The sequence below is a fragment of the Acomys minous genome, assembly GCF_964271855.1.
Source record: "Acomys minous genome assembly, chromosome: 9".
NCBI lineage: Eukaryota > Metazoa > Chordata > Mammalia > Rodentia > Muridae > Acomys > Acomys minous.
The window spans coordinates 74071336-74085230 of record NC_140490.1 but is presented as its reverse complement, the minus strand read 5'-3'; the positions used below and the strand labels follow the sequence as shown (position 1 = coordinate 74085230).

General features: G+C 41.0%; 1 protein-coding gene across 4 annotated transcripts in view; it reads right to left on the bottom strand.

Annotated features, from left to right (window-relative positions):
• Window positions 1–13895, bottom strand: part of SUGCT (succinyl-CoA:glutarate-CoA transferase) — a 701020-nt gene that overhangs the window by 417143 nt on the left and 269982 nt on the right. The window lies entirely within an intron of this gene.

Here is a 13895-nt window from a genome sequence, read left to right as displayed (position 1 = left end):
TCCCAATAGTCCTATTCAGGATATTGTATAAGGTGCTAAAATAAAGGGAAAGCACATGTATTTGTCCAAATTCTAGCTGTTCAAACAACATCAAATGAAAAGATCTCCTTCCTGGAGGAGTGTCGCTGTTTTTCCTTAGTGTCTCTTCCTGAAGGAATATTGACTAGAAATGCTGTCATGTGCATCCTCTTTGGCTGCTCCTTACTAAAGGAAAATCGATCTTGCAAATCCCACTGGAAATTGGGTAGTTTTTAACAAGACCATAATGAAAGTACCGAGTGGATCTGGAAGGGAAAAGACATTTTGAATATGTGTGGAGACAGAGTTTGGCACTTGCCTTGGAAAGTCAGAAGGAGCATTTATAGGCTGGGGCAAGCCAAGTGCCCTACAGAAAGCCTTACTTCCTTTATTAATATGTTTGCTCTCAATATAAACACTTAATGATTTCAATTGTTTCTCATAGTTTAAATAAAATCAATCCACTAATCATCGTACAAAGAGAGAGAAGCGGAGAAGATTCCCGAGAGGGAAGAGACTGTCCCAGCAGGGTAATTCCTCTTTCACATCTGCCACTTACTCTCTCTAAAGACAGCGTTATCCTGCAAGGCTTTAAAAAGTGACTCTGCATACAGAGCCCTGTCTAGAACCTCCCTGCCACTACACCTGATCCCAGAGTTGGGAGTAAGTTTTCATCAGAGGCCAAATTTGCAAGTCAGGCTGCGCACTGCTACTGACGACTTAACTACATCAAGAAGACACAAGGTGACTGCTCCAGAGGAGCATGAATGCCCTGTGTCCCCCGCATTTGACTCACTGGACTTCACAGCCTTTCAAACCCCATACAAATTTGTGGGCCTAAGTAACTGTATGTTTGTCCTCAGCTCAGCTAGCTGCCTAGACAGACAGCACTGGAGGCAGCCAAGGGAACCGTTCTGTAGGTGGCTAAACAACTGGGCACTAACCTGCATACCCATGTTGTGGCACACACACACACACACACACACACACACACACACACACACGCACACACACATGCACACATACACACTTAGCAAATAAAGATAATAAATGCTTTTTAAAAGCAAATTAACATTGGCAAATTTAGACCACTCAGGATACCCCCTGCCAGTGCAGCACCAGCCAATTCCTTGGACAGGAATTTGTTATAAAAAGGTTTACTGCCTGTATTGTCCTTGGCTGGTGCCTTAGTTTGAGCAGGACCCCTGGGCCCAAATCTGCCTATCATAATGTTCTACTTGTAGGCTTCTAGGACCCTCTGGATCCTTCTACTTTGCCATTCTCCCATGCTTCTCTCATCTAGAGTCCCACTAGAATGTCCTCCCCTCTGTCTCAGTTTCCTGGTAAGTGAAGGCTTTCGTGGGACATGCCCCTTGGGCTAATATGCAGATATAAGTGAGTATATACCATTTGAGTCTTTCTGCTTCTGGGTTAACTCACTCATTATGATCATTTCTAGCTCAATCCATTTATCTACAAATTTCGGGAATTCCTTGTTTTTAATAGCTGAATAGTATTCCATAGTGTATATGTACCACAGTTTCTTTATCCATTCTTCTACTGATGGACACTTAGGCTGTTTCCATGTTCTGGCTATTATGAATAAGTCTGCTATGAACATGGTTGAGCAAATTTTCTTGTTGTGTGCTGGAGCATCTTCTGGGTATATTTCAAGGAGTGGAATAGCTGGGTCTTGAGGACCCCTACCCAGATCTAGACAATGGACAGAACACTCTCCACAGTAGAGTGGAGAGTGGGATATTACTTTCTCACATACTCTGGTGCCTCATATTTGACCATGTCCCCTGGAGGGGGAGACCTGGTGGCACTCAGAGGAAGGACAGCAGGTTACCAAGAAGAGACTTGATACCCTATGAACATATACAGGGGGAGGTAATCCCCCTCAGGAACCGTCATAGGGGAGGGGAATAAGGGGAAAATGGGAGGGAGGGAAGAATGGGAGGATACAAGGGATGGGATAACCATTGAGATGTAACAAGAATAAATTAATAAAGTAAAAAAAATAAAAATAAAAATAAATTTAAAAAAAGGTTTACACTCAGCTTCTGCCACAAAAGCCCCACTTAAACTTTCTTTTTTGATGTCTTTGCTTTAGTTTTGTGCCTTTCACCATTTTCTTACTTACCACTCTCATCATATTTGAAGTACAATTACTAGAATTGAATCATGACTTATCTTTTTAAATAAATAATCCACATTAAAATATCTTAAAAGGAAGTCAGTCATAAAATAACACAAAAGTGTGGTTATTTTATAAGAAATTAAGAATGAGCAGAACTGATGTGTGGTGATTAGAAAAAGATGTGGCATGACTTATTTACATTCCTAATAGCAGTGAATAAATTGCTTTTATTCTAATCATCACGAGCAATTTGTTTGTTTTTACATTCTTTTAATATTTGTTGAAAATATTACAGATCTTCACAATGCATTTTAAATATATCCACTCACCAGTCCATGCTGCCAAATCCCCCTTAAATCCTATCTGCTGTCCATCTTCAAACTTTCATTTTTCTTATAAACCACTGAGTCCAATTAGGGTTACCAACATACCACTGGGTGTAACAGCATCCAAAGGGTAATAGATAACTCTTGCAGGGGCCACACTTGAAGGGAAAGTAACCCTCTGCTCCACAGTAGCTACAAGCTGATGAGAACTCCTCAGCTGGGGTTGGAGCCTCAGAAGCCTCTTCCTTATGGCAGAATTTTTTAAGCAATTTGAAGGAGAGATAAACTTGTTTTTTGTTTAGATCACAAGTGGGGGATGAGAAAAAGACTTATGAGAGAGCAGGTGATGTTTATCCCCTTAGAAGTCTAACAACTGTGTAGTAGAGATTGGTTGTTAACCAGCTGAAAAACATCCTTGAACAAATTCTGAGAGGAGGTATAAATGTGAGCCAAAAACAAGAGGCGGGGCCTTTGGAGACTTGGGATAGTTTTGGCTGTTCATCGCTCCACTTCAAGAGGTTCCTAGAGAGAACCACTCAAGGGAAGGCTTTGGGGCTCCGTGCTCCTGCTGAGGTTCCAGCAGAAGAAGCCCTGCTGATTATGCCAGGAGAATCGTTCCTAGGAATTGATATCTTATGGTTTCATTATTGTATTCTTTAATCTCCTTTTCCTATGGTTTAGGTCAGTTGGGTTATAAGGGAGGTACTCTCAGTTAATAAGTTCATAACAAAACATATTCGCTAAGAAAATTGAGCCTACAGTAATTTATTCAGATTACATCTCAATTGTTATCCCCTCACTTGTATCTTCCCATTGCCCCTTCCATCCCTCTCTCTTTCACCCTATTCTCCTCCCCTAGGTCTATGACAGAAGGGGACCTCCTCTCCCACAATATAATCACAGCCTATCAGTTCTCATCCTGATAGCCTGCTTACCCTTCCTCTCAGTGCCACCAGACCTCCCCACTAAGGAGAAATGGTCAAATAGAGTGCACCAGAGTTCGTGTCAGAGTCAGTCCCCACTGAGGACACAACTGTGGAGAATGTGCTGTCCATTGGCTAGATCTGAATAAGGGTTCTAGGTTTACTGCACACACTGTCCTTGGTTGTTACAGTAGTTTGAGCAGACCCCCTGGATTCAGATCTGCCAGTCCTGATGGTCTTCTTGTAGGTTTCTAGGACCCTCTGGATCCTTCCATTTCCCCATTCTCCCATACTTCTCTCACATGGAGTGCCAATAGGAAGTCCCAGCATCTATCCTAATCTCCTGGTAAGTGAAGAATTTGAAGGGACATCCCTGATGGGCTAGTATCCAAATATAAGTGAGTATATGCCATGTGTATCTTTCTAGGTCTGGGTTAACTCACTCAGAATGATCATTTCTAGTTCCATCCATTTGCCTGCAAATTTCAGGATTTCCTTGTGTTTAATAGCTGAGTAGAATTCCATGGTGTAAATGTACCACAGTTTCTTTATTCATTCTTCTACTGAGGGGCATCTAGGTTGTTTCCAGGTTCTGGCTGCTATGAACATGGTTGAACATATGTTCTTATTGTGTGCTGGAGCATCTTCTGGGTATATTCCAAGGAGTGGAATAGCTGGGTCTTGAGGTAGCCCTATTCCCAGTTTTCTGAGAAAGCTCCAGATTGATTTCCAAAGTGGTTGTACAAGTTTGCACTCCCACAAGCAATGAAGGAGTGTTCCCCTTTCTCCCCATCCTCTCCAGCATGTGCTGTCACTTGAGATTTTGATGTAAGCCATTCTAATGGGTGTAAGATGGAATCTAAGAGTCATTTTGATTTTTCATTTCTCTGATGACTAAGGACGTTAAGCATTTCTTTAAGTGTTTCTCGAGCATTTGATATTCCTCTGTTGAGAATTCTGTTTAATTCTGAGCTCCATTTCTTAATTGGGTTACTTGGTTTAGTGGTGTTTAATTTCTTGAGTTCCTTATATATTGTGGATATTAGACCTTTGTCAGATGTAGAGTTGGTGAAGATCTTTTCCCAGTCTGTAGGCTGTCGCTTTGTTCTGTTGACAGTGTCTCCTGCCTTACACAAGCTTCCTATGCCAGAATTTTTAACTTGCTTGATCTTGTGCACATCTGTGTAGGTAACCACAGCTGTTCTGAGTCTATGTGTGGACTTCATGTCATGCCCAGAAGATGTCTTTTCACAGTATTCTTCACCATTCTCTAATCTTGCATTCTTTTTTTTTCTCCCTCTTCTACACTGTTCCTTGAGCTTTGTGGGATGATCAATACAGATGTCTCAGCTATGGCCAAGAACTCAGAATCACTCTCAGCCTTTGAACAGCTAGAGTCTCTGCATTAATCACTACTCAATATATTCAAAAGCTTCTCTGCCCAGGATTGAAAACAGTGCTTATCTATAGATAAAAACATAGGTATTTAAAGGTGGTGGTTTGGCCACTTGACCACTCACTAAACAAATAAAAAGATTTCTCCTCTGTGTTTATGGCTTTCCTAGTAATGGTTTTAACCATGTCTATAGTGCCAGGAATGAATTTTCTCCTGGAAAGCAGGCTTCAGATCCAACAATCAGTGTACCTGGTTACCCCATAAACAATATTACCATTATTGCCCTACTGGTTATATCTTGCCTAGGATGTCAGATTTGTAGCATTCAGAAGCCAGCACTGCATCAAACATAGGCATATAACAATGTAAGGGCCTATTCACCTTGAGTAAGTCACCCAGAACAGATCAAAGAAATGATTTCACAGAAGTCTAGTTTATGAACTAGTAGGCTCACTGGAGTTACTTATATAAGCATATAGACAGATAAGGAGTTACTATAAACTATGGGTGACTCAAAGACCTCTTCTTGATGAAAGCTATGTCTCCAGATCTCCCTACATGGTATACAAAGAGCTCATCTTGTTAGAGAATCTCTTAACCCCAGCAACTGTTACTCTTTATATGACCTTTGGGTAGAGACCTATGAGTCTTATCTCTTTCATCAGCTTCTTGAGTCTTTTAAATATTAGTCGCTTTCTGTGCCTTGTATGGTTTGCTCAATTCCTGAGTCTTAAAAGCATCCTTCCTCCCTCTATGAGGTGTTTTGATAAAGTGGAAACTGCTAACATTTCATCCCTTCTTCTATTTCTTGGAGTCTTTCTGATATATCTTCTACAATGTTTTCTGATCCTAGCAGGGGTTAATATAGCTGTTGACTAAGTGTGGGATACTACTTCCATAGTAACTATCACTAATTTTTAGGAATTGACCAGTCTTTCAGTATACTACCCACTGGGAAAAAAGTGTCCCTTGGGAACAATTGAGGTTGCTGGCTCTAGTAATCTATGAACCCAAGTATAAATGTTTGGGGGGCTATTTGGGGGAATACCACACCTATTTTTCAAATAATAACAGTGGCTTTTCCAGCTTTTGGTTTTTCCTTCCAATCAGAAAGCAACATATTAGCCCAGTATTATGGTCTTGTCACCATGGCACCAGTTGGCATACCTGTCGTATTAGTGCTGTTGTAAACAGAGTCCAAGGCTGAACAGGATTATTGCTAACAATTCTTCCTTAGTAGCCTACATATGTGCATTCTGGCACTAAGGGAAGCCAGAAAGAAGGTGAGAGCTTCCAGCTTTGTCTCAACCTGATCCCTCCATGTCCTGAGCTAAAACAAGCAGTCTCTTCAACAGCATGGGCTTGTCACCCAATTTCCACATGTACCCAATAGTGGCAGTCAGAGCCGTTGTGGTTTGTACAGCCTCAGGGGCCTCCCTGACCAACAGCTGAAAACAACAACAATGCATCTGGCATTGGGATTTTCATTCAGCCTTTGGTACTTGAGAGTATTTTCAACCTTTTCTAAAACTATCAGAAAAAATCAAAGGCTATAATTATATAAATAAACATTTTAAAGAAGATAGCATGATCTCTGAGGGTTTATTGTCATCTATTCCACATGTCCACAGCCTTTGCTAAGAAGATACATAAAAAGAAACACTTGAGAAAAGAGTCCATGGGGAAGTAAACTACGCCTAAGGGGCACTCCAATGGAGTTTCACTGGTTCCATCAACCACACTAGGGTACGCCCCATACAGGGCACTAGTGGCCAACAGAAAATGAATTCAGTGGTATTTTTGTAGCCTTTTGGTCTCATATTGCTTTGTTTGGGAAATTTTTCAATTTTTTTTTGTTTTTCAATATACATTTATATTATTACACATATATACAACAAACTACCTACAGCAAGAAGAACCATGAGACAATCAGGAGTTATATAAACATTACGTTCTTAGTGTTTTGGCTATTTGTATTTGGCAGCCTTGAAGAAAACATCTTTCCTATCTTGGTGTGTCTACAATTCTGAATGTAGATCAATATCTATCATATCTCGTCATTATTAACTTAAAACACCTAACTATACCTAAAAACACCTTAACCCCTAAATAACTAAGCTTAATTGTAAAACTAGAGTATGTGGTCTTCAACCCCACCAGAGACTTGAGAAGGAATAAAAGTGAGTACCTGAGTGTACCGGCAGCGCAGGTTAGCAACTGTCTCTGTCATTTTCTCATTTGGAAAGTTGTTTGGAAAATTTCTGTCTTACTAGCCTTTTGATTGAATAGTGTGGTTTCTGATGTTGTGTTTTTGTGGGTTTGTTTATGTGTGTTTATACTGTTATTGTTGTTATTTGCCTGTTTGAATGGCCTGTTTTCTAAAGAGAAAGAAAGGGCATGGAGTTGGGTGCGTAGGCAGGGAGGATCTGGGAGGAGTTGGGGGAGGGGAAATAGTGATCAGATTATGTGGTATGAAAAACATTTTCCAATACAAAACTCCATTATGAAACAAGAAAAATCTCATCACTTCCATTGGTTGTTTCATAAAAGGGCAATGTTGAATACAGCCGCCACAGATGAAAAACACCGTTCCATCTAGTCACCCATAAGACACAGTCCTTGTTTATGAACCACACAGCCTCCTCACCCTAGGGCACTGCTGCTGCATCTCCCCCTTCCCCTGATGTTCTTGGGATAGGGGCAGCTTGAGATGCTCGGCCTACCTTAGGCCCGGTAAGGTCACGGTCATGCTTTAACATATCATATGCTGACATTTAGAAGTGGCTCCTCCTCAGCATTGATGGGCTCTAGGCTTCTTGCCTTAACCACTAGTCACACTAGAAAGGGCCTAGGCTGGGTGAACAATCCCTACTTTATTGCAAGGGAGAAATAGACACTGCCACATACTCAAAACCAATTCTTCAGTTCTTGGTCAAGCTTAATCTATTTGACCTGTGCTGTTTTATCATTTATGTCTTAAAGCCTTTCAGAACTTCACTGGCATAACATTTGGTTTTCTGCTAAACTTTTCCTAAGAAATTCTGTCTCAACACAAACCTTATTATACTTATTTTCAAGTGACCTATCTTCTGCCTTTAATCATCCCCTCTTGATTGTTTTACAACTTTGGAAATCAATTTACATGCTTGTCTAAGTCAGTTTTATCTACTAAAGCCTCTCCTTATTCACAAAAATCACATCTCACCATGGAGTTGTCCCCATACTAGTTTTGAGGTCCCTACCTCAACCCCCTTCTTAGCTCTCCCGTAAATGCACACATCTATCCAGCTGAATGCTCTGGACATAAAACACAATCTCTTACATGGCCCGGTTTCTTGGTAATATACCCGTCTTCTCCACTGAATTCCAGTCCTTGATATCCATGGGACTCTTAGCTGGAGATAAGCAAATACCTGGAATCACTCCTATGAGCCAGGCCAGCAGGAACTGATTTTCTTAGTTTGACTCAGTCTTTGTCTTAAGGAGGGATAGGCAGAGATATTACTCAGTTTCCCCACTTGCACTGCACTCAGAATAATCCAATCCATCCCTATGACTCATAGCATCACAAGCCAGGCTGTGAGTTTAAAAGTTGTTCTCTGCTGGGCCCGGTGGCACACACCCTAAATCCCAGCACTCGGGAAGTAGAGGCAGGAAGATCTCTGAGTTTGTGGCCAGCCTGATCTACAGAGTGAGTTCTAGGACAGCCAGGGTTGCAAGGAGAAACACTATTTCAAAAGATCTAATAACAAATAGTTTAACAACAACAATAATAACAATGTTTTTAATTCAAGCAGCTTGGATGCTGAACAGTCCAGTTTTGGATTTGGGCCATTGTGAAAGTCTCCATCCTCACGCTGAATCTCAGATGTTCCTCCCTCTCTGTTAAAGATCAGACTTCAGAGGTATCTTCCATAACTTCCTCCTCAGTTCCCCTGCTTCCCTGCCCTGTTCTTCCCATGGGTTACAGGTTACAAGGTTTTGCATTCTTGAAAATGTTCTTTTGCAGAGACACAATTTAAACTCTTCTGATTGTATTCTACCAGATGTTAAAAAAAAAAATGGCATGCCAATACATTTATCCCAGAGGTTTTGAACCTACAGGATATAATCCTTTGGGGCTTGAATGATCCTGCTACATTGGTAACCTAAAACCATCATAAAACACAGATATTTATATTGCAATTAATAACAGTAGCAAAATTACAGTTCTGAAGTAGAAACAAAAATAGTTTTGTGGTTGGGGTCACCACAACATGGGGACCTGTATTATAGGGTCTTGGCATTAGGAAGGTTGAGAAGCACTGCTCTGCTTCATCTTCCCTTTTGTCTTCCTTTCCTGACAAGCTGGAAGTTAATGTGGCAGAGAACATCTGCATGTCTTTCCTCCACTGTCCTTCCTCACTTATGCAGAAACTCTCCTTCTGGGAAGACAGCTGAGCTTAGGTAAGCTGCGTGCCTTACCACCCACAACACAGTCATGCAAGTGACACTACACCCTGCTTATGATGATGGCCTTTATGAGCTTCTTTCAGAGACTGTGACAGCCGCTAGTTTACCAATAGCTTGGAGGATACCTCCACTGTCACTAAAGTTCTAGATCCCAGGCATAGATTGGCAAATGCAATCGTTGGCTGGCCAAGGATACTTCTCTCGCAGATGGCCTGGCTCTTTTGCATATCCTGTCATCTGTTTCTGGGAACAAGCAACTGTCCCAACCCAACTTACTTTTGGTCCTGAAGGTCTCTGTTGAGACATCAATAGTATTGTGTGATTTTTCTCAGGGAGATGTAAACAAATAACCATTAACCCTATATAGAATGTTGACAATAGGCCAAATTAAGGATTCTTCTAAAACTAGCAGGTGGACTAGTCAGTCCACTGGGATTACTTAGAAGCATCAGTGGGCAGCTGCATACAGAAACATGGGTAACTCAAAAGTGGCTGCATCACAAAATGTCCACCCAAATATGGGCTAACAACATACATTTCTGAATCCCAAATTTCCATTTGATTCTTTATATCTTCAATAGCTTTGCTGAACACTTCTAATTTCCCATTTACTTAGAGTGCCTATGATGCTTGTAAGAGAATTTTTAAAACAGCTGTACTACAGTCTTCGTGAATTAATTCCAACATCTGTGTTGCCCTGATATTAGCATATACAAATTTTTTCTTGTGAAAATTTTCCTTGTGAAACTTCCGATTCTTTATAATCTGAATAATTTTGGATAATATTCCAGACGTTTTAAATGTTGTACTAAGAACTTCTGAGTCAGGACTAGAGAAATGGGTCAGGGGTTAAGAGTACTTGCTACCTTGCAGAAGGCCTGAGTTTGGTTTCCAGCACTAGCATCAAAAGGCTCACAATGACGCATAAGTCCAATTCAAGAGGTTTTGACGCCCTCTTCTGGCCTCTTCAGGCACCTGCATGCACATGGTGCACCTTCAGACAAGAAACTATACACACTTACACATACATAAAAATGTAAAAACTAACAAAAAAAAAAAACTTCTGAGGCAGGTGCAGTGGCACACACCTATAATTTCAGCACTGGGGAGGCAGAGGCAGGTGGATCTCTGTGAGTCTGAGGCCAGACTGGTCTACAAAGCAAGTCCAGGATAGTCAAGGCTACAGAGAAAAAAAACTGTCTCAAAACAAACAAACAAACAAAAAGAACTTATGAGTCCTGGGTAAATCCTACAGAGATGCTTTGGTGCTGCTGTTTTTAGAAGTCGGCCTCCATAGTTCCAAGCTGCAAGTTTCCTCACACTTTCCACACACTTGGGCTCTAATGTTGGTTCAATTCCCATGACTTGGGGTGCCATTATAATCTATCTTGCATGGGCCCCACTTAGCAGTCACACTGTAAGCTGGGCATGAAGGCATTTATGTTGACTATGGTCTCAGAATTCCAGGTCCAGTAACTTAATCAGGTCAGTGATTATGTAGCACAAAGGTAAGCCCAGAGATTCACAAACAACTTCAAGGGTTACTTTGAAAACCTTTTTTCCCTCTTTGCAGTCTTTTCCCCTGACATCTTTCTCTTTGGTTAGCCAACTTTCAGTGTCCTTTAAGGTCACAGGTCAAATGGTGAGAACATAGGTCAACAGCAACACAGAGTCACTCTGTTGTTTGAGTGACCTGAGCCAGCAAGAAAAGGTTGTCTTCTTCACATGTGTGCCTCTGCCACTCTGTACTGCTGGGATTGCTCCGTGGCTAGCACAGGAGAAAGTATGGGGGCGGGGTAGGGGCAATGAAGATTCTCTCCATCCACTTGGAGACCACAGCTCACCTTTAATCTTCCTTGTAGAGAAACAGAGAACAACTATGGAGCTCGTCTCCCTTTCCTAGTACCCACCCTTATGCTCAGGCTCCACTGAATTAAAATAACAGAGAAATAGACAGGAGACCTAGCAGATCCGCTAGCAGTGTACAAGGACTTCAGAGTCTAATGTTCTTTAATGTACCAGCTGTTCCCTCACAGAGTCTTCAAGCAGATTCCCCCTCTCTGGCACCCAGCCCTTATCATAAGGTTCTGTTAAAGGGGCAGAGGCCAGGAAATAAGTGGCTCCTGTGAGCCAGGAGCATGCCATGCTCTGCACATGTAACTAGCCCTTATGAGCCCCATAGTCTCTATGTTGCTATAGTGGTACATTATGATCTACATCTTATACATAAGGAAACAGCTGCTTAAAAAAGATTAAGTACTTTACCAGTGGTTACCTGACTAGAAGCAAGTCTCACAAAGCCCTTATGAATCATGCTTTAATGTCCCCAGACCACCTGCATGCAAAGCAAGTACAGCATTTATTAAAGTTGAAATTTCCTGCACCCTAACTCAAATACACCAACATCAAATCTTCAATAAGATGACTATCAGAGATTCTATGCACATTAAAGTTGAAAACCAGTGCATTCTGTACCCAGTGGAGGAAACCATCAGTCTACGTGACTTTAAAGGGGATGTCAATCGACTTCAAATAGCAATGGCCATAAATGTTGGCATCAATCAGCTTAAAATAGCTTACATATGCTCACTTTCCCTGCTCTTCTGCATCATGTTAAGGGACCTAAAATAGAAATTGCCATAAACCAAGGTTCAGTTTATATGCAGCAATATATTTCTGACCCCAAGCCCTGAATTTTTGCTTGGCTCTGGCCCCTGAAAACAAGCACTTCCTGGTAGGGCCCCTGCTCAATGCGTGTTAATCTACCAACCAGCCTATCAAATCTACTTTGGAAAGGAGAGGATTTAAGGAAATGCCATCCTCTCATGACTGACAGCTGCCACCTCCCTTCCTGGGAGGCAGGGTTTGTTCTGCTGTTTCTAAAGAATCTGAGCTGGCCTCACTTCTCTGAGGCCTCAGTCACATGAGTCCACCCCTACCAGGTAAGTGTGGGTGAAGTATAACTGGAAAAACATCCCTGACGTGTTACTAAGAAGAAAGAATTTTGTATCCAAGTAGAAATACAAAAGATTTTTTTTTAAACTTGGGTGAAAATAAATGTAGTACAAGTTTACATGTGATGATGTAAGTACAAAGATTGAGAAAGTCAATGAAACTGCTGTGCTCGCCCATCAGGCCCAGAAAATGACCTACACAACACTGGAACCCTCCACACAGAACTTCCTCTGAGGTCTCAGGGTTTTTGCAGGCACCGCCTTGATGGCTCATAGCAGGGATTATCATTCCTAACTCACATATGGGAAAATCAAAGTCAAGAATGCCATTATCTAAGGGCCTATGACAGGCTCTCTTTTGAAGCAATGTGCAAGCATATCATAGCAGTAAGTCATATTTTAGTGCTAAAATGTGCAGCAAATGCTCTGCTTCGAAATAAAAGTCTTTTCCAAAATGTGTTCTTACGGATACTCATGAAGAAGTTTAAATGTTTCAAAGTGATCAGCAGTAATGAATCAAAAATGTCAATTGGGGTGAGAGAGAGAAAGGGAGAGAGGGAGGGAGAGACAGAGGGAGAGCCTTTAAACACATGGCTCAGGAGGCAAATCTGCACTTGCTTAGAAGTTTCCATCTCTGCAGTGGAGTATGCGAATGACTTCACAGTCAACAGTTTCCGTATGTTTCATATTTTTAAAGCTGACCATTCATAATAAAGATTCTTTGATCCCAGATCAAATGTTGGAATCAATTTTCTCTACACTCCCTAGGTCACTATTTTAAGCTTCCCTTTCCTTCCCACCTCAGCTGCAGCAGCCCTTCCTGCAGGCAGAGTCAGAGCCTTCTGGGCTGCCACCTTTCCTACAGCACTTCCCACCTCTTTGCTGTGGTTTTTAGCCCTGCTTGTTAACCCCTCACAGAAAAGAGGCTCCACAGTGAATAGTTCTTGTGCATAATGAATTAACTACGATAATGAAAATGACTCCTCTGAGGAGTTCTGGAATATTCATCAAGACAGAAAGCTTATGGTCACAGCGTTGGTAAAACTCCACTCCTCTCCCACTCAGGGAAGATTTTCAGTAGGTGAAGCCTTTGTCTAGAGGCAAGAAAATACAAGTACAATTAAACATATTTTAACTAGCCTACATTTCTTGGATTTAAGCTAGTGAAAATAAAGTTCTGTATTTTATTTTTGGGAAGGTTCTTAAAACATAAGATTGAAGGTCAAGATAAAAAGTGAAAACTTTTTTTTTTAATCTAATGTAGGCAATATGAAAATTTAGTATATTCTTAACCTAAATTGGTCCAAGTATTTCAGGGTTTTCTCTGGCCTTGCTGAGAAAAAAACACTTCTAACATAAATTTAATTTCTAAAATATTTAAGCATGAATTCCACAGAAAGCATTAAACAAAGGTAACTGAAAAAGTCTTAAAATTTCTAGCAGAACAAAATTAATTTGCAAATACTTTAATTATATTTGGGCCTAAGTAAATATGATATAGAGAAAAGGGGGTCTAGAGGAGGTACAGAGGGAAGGAGAAGAAAGGAACAGGGCTAAGACTCTCTCTAAAATTGAAATAAGTATTTATATATGTAAGTATATGTGTATATATATCCATATATATACACATATACATATAACAATAGTAATCAAAACAAAAGACACCATCAGCTTGAAAGGGAT